Genomic DNA, 3,486 nt, shown 5'->3' with positions numbered 1-3,486 from the left:
CCCCACCCCCACCCCACCCCCACCCCACCCCCAGCCCCACCCCCGCCCCCAGCCCCACCCCACCCCCGCCCCCGCCCCCACCCTCACCCTCACCCCCCCACCCTCACCCCCACCCCCACCCTCACCCCCCCACCCCCACCCCCACCCCCTCCACCCCCACCCCCACCCCCAGCCCCACCCCCACCCCCACCCCCACCTCCACCCCCACCCGCCAGGCCTCCCCTTACTCTGGGGTCTCGAGTCTCTCGAGGGTTAGGTGCATCTTCTCTCAGCGGCCAGACCAGGCCGTCCTCTGCCGGATGTGTCAGCTTTAGTGTCAAGAGGCCCGTGTACTCCTCCCTCCGCCTCTCCCTTCATGTCATGTTCCGGGCCAACTGCTGTCAGAGTCTTTTGGAACCACCATACTGTTTGGCCTCTTCCAAAAACTTGTCCAAACCAAAAGGCTCTTCCTGAAACTGACCTGGTTCCTCTCTGTCTACAGTCTGAACCAGAAACTTCTGTCAGGAAGGAATCTGTCGGTCTCTATCCGGGTTCTACGGCCATCACCCTCCATGTCCTTGTCCAGACTTTAACTGGGCCCGATGGAAAGGTGACCTTCCCCACCTCTCCAGGCCTCATCATAAACTTTGTAAACTTCATCGTCTCCATCTACAAACCCACCGTCCACACCCTTGGACTTGGTGAAGAGCCTCTGGTCATGCTGGACTTCACTACTTCACTGGAAATTGGAGGATTGGGCACAGCCAGAGCAATGACTCCATCGATATCTCGATGTTCATTTCTCTGTCCTTGTTTGGACCTCTTATCGAGAGCTGCCCCGGAAAGGTTCCACTCTGCTGCCTCTCTTTTCGCCTGCCTGACAGATTTCACACCTTTCACGGGCCTCTCCGTCCTCTTTTTCCACATGGGGTTTCCTCTCTCTGGCTTTCTGGGCCATTTCTCTAAGTTTCTCTGCCTGTTCGCCTTTTCTTTCTTTTTTTTTTTTTTTTTTTTTTTTTGTTGGTTCTTTTTTTTCGGAGCTGGGGACCGAACCCAGGGCCTTGCGCTTCCTAGGTAAGCGCTCTACCACTGAGCTAAATCCCCAGCCCCTCTCCTTCTCTTTTTTGAGCCATCTTTCTCTCTACTTGGGCTCGAATTTCCACTGCTCCCCGGGCCTTCCGATCCGCAATGTACAGCGCCTCAGCCACTTTGGCAACATTTTCGTTTATGTGGACAGTCTGAGGTCCTCCTCCGTCAGCAGCCAGCCGTTTACCTAATGGACTCCTATACCCCTTAGTGGTCTCCCATTTTCCACTTGGAGATCCAGGGCGGGATCTTCCACTCCTGCGGTCTTCTTCTTCTGAGGGGGAGGAGAGGGCATTGCAGGTGCAGGAGGAGAAGGTGGTCCCCGGGGAATTTTCTTACTAATCTTGAATCTTGGAGGCTCCATTGGGTATTTCTGCATTTCTACCATCCGAATAACCCTCTGTTTGGCTCCAGAATCAAACGCTCCTCCACGTAGCATATATAGTGAGCGGGAGCCAGCTTGTCAGTTGCACGAACTGGCATGGTCGCAGCAACCTTCTGAGACACAGACTTCTCCAAGGCTGCTCTTGTCTTTTCTGTTGCTGCTTTAATCACTTCATTGGGCCTTTGCAGGTCTGGGTCATCTGCATTCATAGTTTCCCTCAGAACCAAGTCAGTGCATTTGCTGTAAATGACCTTGTCTTTGGACTGCCCTTGTCGAGCAATGTATTATATTTAAGTTTCCCTTCAGTGCACTTGACACCTTTTTTTTCCATATCCAGAGGACACTGGGCCACGTGGATTTCTGGGAAAGCATTTCGATCTCCAAAATCCTCTAACAATCTCGGAGTCCAGCCTTTCCTGTTTTTGAATGGGGGAGGCCATGTTCAGGAGGAGACCAGCGAGGTCTGCCGTGATCGCTGAGATCTCGCCCGCTCTTCTGCTTCAAGTCGGTCCTGACATTCCGCTTCCTCCTCCACAGGCCACAGCATCGGTCTCGGGACACTGTGTTTTCCTTAGATGGTGTGCTCTAGGGCTCCATGCATCACGGTGAACCTGGGCTAGGAGGATGGATTCCTTTCAGTAATGCTTTGTGGATCCCCTTGCAAACCTGTTTCCCTTCCTTTCACATAGGATGAACGTGGCTTTGGTCACTGAGAGTACCAGGGGAGCTGAGGGTTGAAAGGGAACAGCACAAGCCAGTTATAATACAGGATCGTGTCCTTCCCTTTCCTCTCAGATGACATTCAAAACACTCCCTCACGTAGTATTTCCTGAGCCTGGTGACAGTATGGCACCTATGGCACCTGGGTAGGTTTTTAAATGTGCCCAACGCCCAGGCAACCTTCTGGTCACGGTAGGCCCAGGCAGCACCAGACTCTAACACTCTACTGCCCAGCTGAGCGTGAAACTTGCTCTAGGCAGGCTGTTCACCCTCACCCCTCAGTGCTTGGGTGTACGCTCAAGGCCTTTCATATCTCCCAGTTTTCGTACCACTTTATGAACCAGGATTTGTGAAAGCTGTGCAAAGGATGGCACTTAATACATCTCCCTTCTACTCCGTTCCACAGCTCTGCAAGGCACACCTGGCCAGCCCTGTTCTAAAGAGGAAGCCAAGCTTAGAAAGATAGGAGGGGATGATGTTAATACGTGGAGAGGAGTCAAGGAAGAACTGACCCCAGGTGAGTCTGACCCCAGAATGAGAGCCAGACCAGGTGGTACTGGCTTCAAATTCTCGAGTCAATGAAACATACACTTCTAGGGACAAAGCTGGAGCCTTCTCATTTTTGCAGCAGGTCTCAAATCCTGCCAGTAGGTTTTGGTAAGCAGCGAGCAAACCTTGGTGCACCTCATCTGGTGATACAGATCGCTAAGTAGGCTGGTGGGCGGGAACTGAGATTGCCTCTCCAGAAGGTTCTCAAAAGGACAGCAGGCAGATGGCAAGGGTTCCTCACTCAACTTCTAACCTAACATTCCTCACAAAAGGGGCTCCTGACAGAACCCTGGATGAGCTATGTTGGCAGCAGCAGGTCCTGTAGGACCATGTAGGCAAATGGATATGCTTCTGGGGGCTCCTGGGTGGGAGGCAGGTGCCTTAACCCCACATTAATTGTGCTTTTCCCTCCCACAGGTTTCTCTTCTAATCTGCTGCAACTAAGAGCCGTCTGGATTTTCTGGACCAGCTCTGAGTCCTGTAATTTTATTCTTGTCAAAACAGGTGGTGTTGAATGCCTGTCATCCCAACAGTTAGGAGGCTGAGGTAGGAGGCCGACAGGTCAAACTGGATCCCATCTCAAACCAAAACAAAAGGGGGTTCTATTATAAGTTTGGTAAATGGGATTCAATGTTCTACCGGCAATGGCTTTAGCAAATGCTAAACGCTCCTAAGTGGGGACTTTCTCACCCCTGCCATGACTGGAGTTACCCGCAGGATTCTAAAACCGGAGCTGAGGATGGAGCTTAGTGGTTCGCATAGCATGG

The 3,486-nt window shown here is 52.5% G+C and overlaps 1 pseudogene; it reads right to left on the bottom strand.

The window, feature by feature from the left end:
* Nucleotides 1-261: 261 nt before the first annotated feature.
* Snw1-ps3 (SNW domain containing 1, pseudogene 3) lies at nucleotides 262-3,076 on the bottom strand (annotated as a pseudogene).
* Between the last annotated feature and the right edge of the window lie 410 nt (nucleotides 3,077-3,486).

The sequence above is a fragment of the Rattus norvegicus genome, chromosome 11 (assembly GCF_036323735.1).
Source record: "Rattus norvegicus strain BN/NHsdMcwi chromosome 11, GRCr8, whole genome shotgun sequence".
In the NCBI taxonomy this organism is placed as follows: Eukaryota; Metazoa; Chordata; class Mammalia; order Rodentia; family Muridae; genus Rattus; species Rattus norvegicus.
The sequence above is the reverse complement of the archived record's forward strand: the minus strand, read 5'-3'. Positions and strand labels throughout refer to the sequence as shown.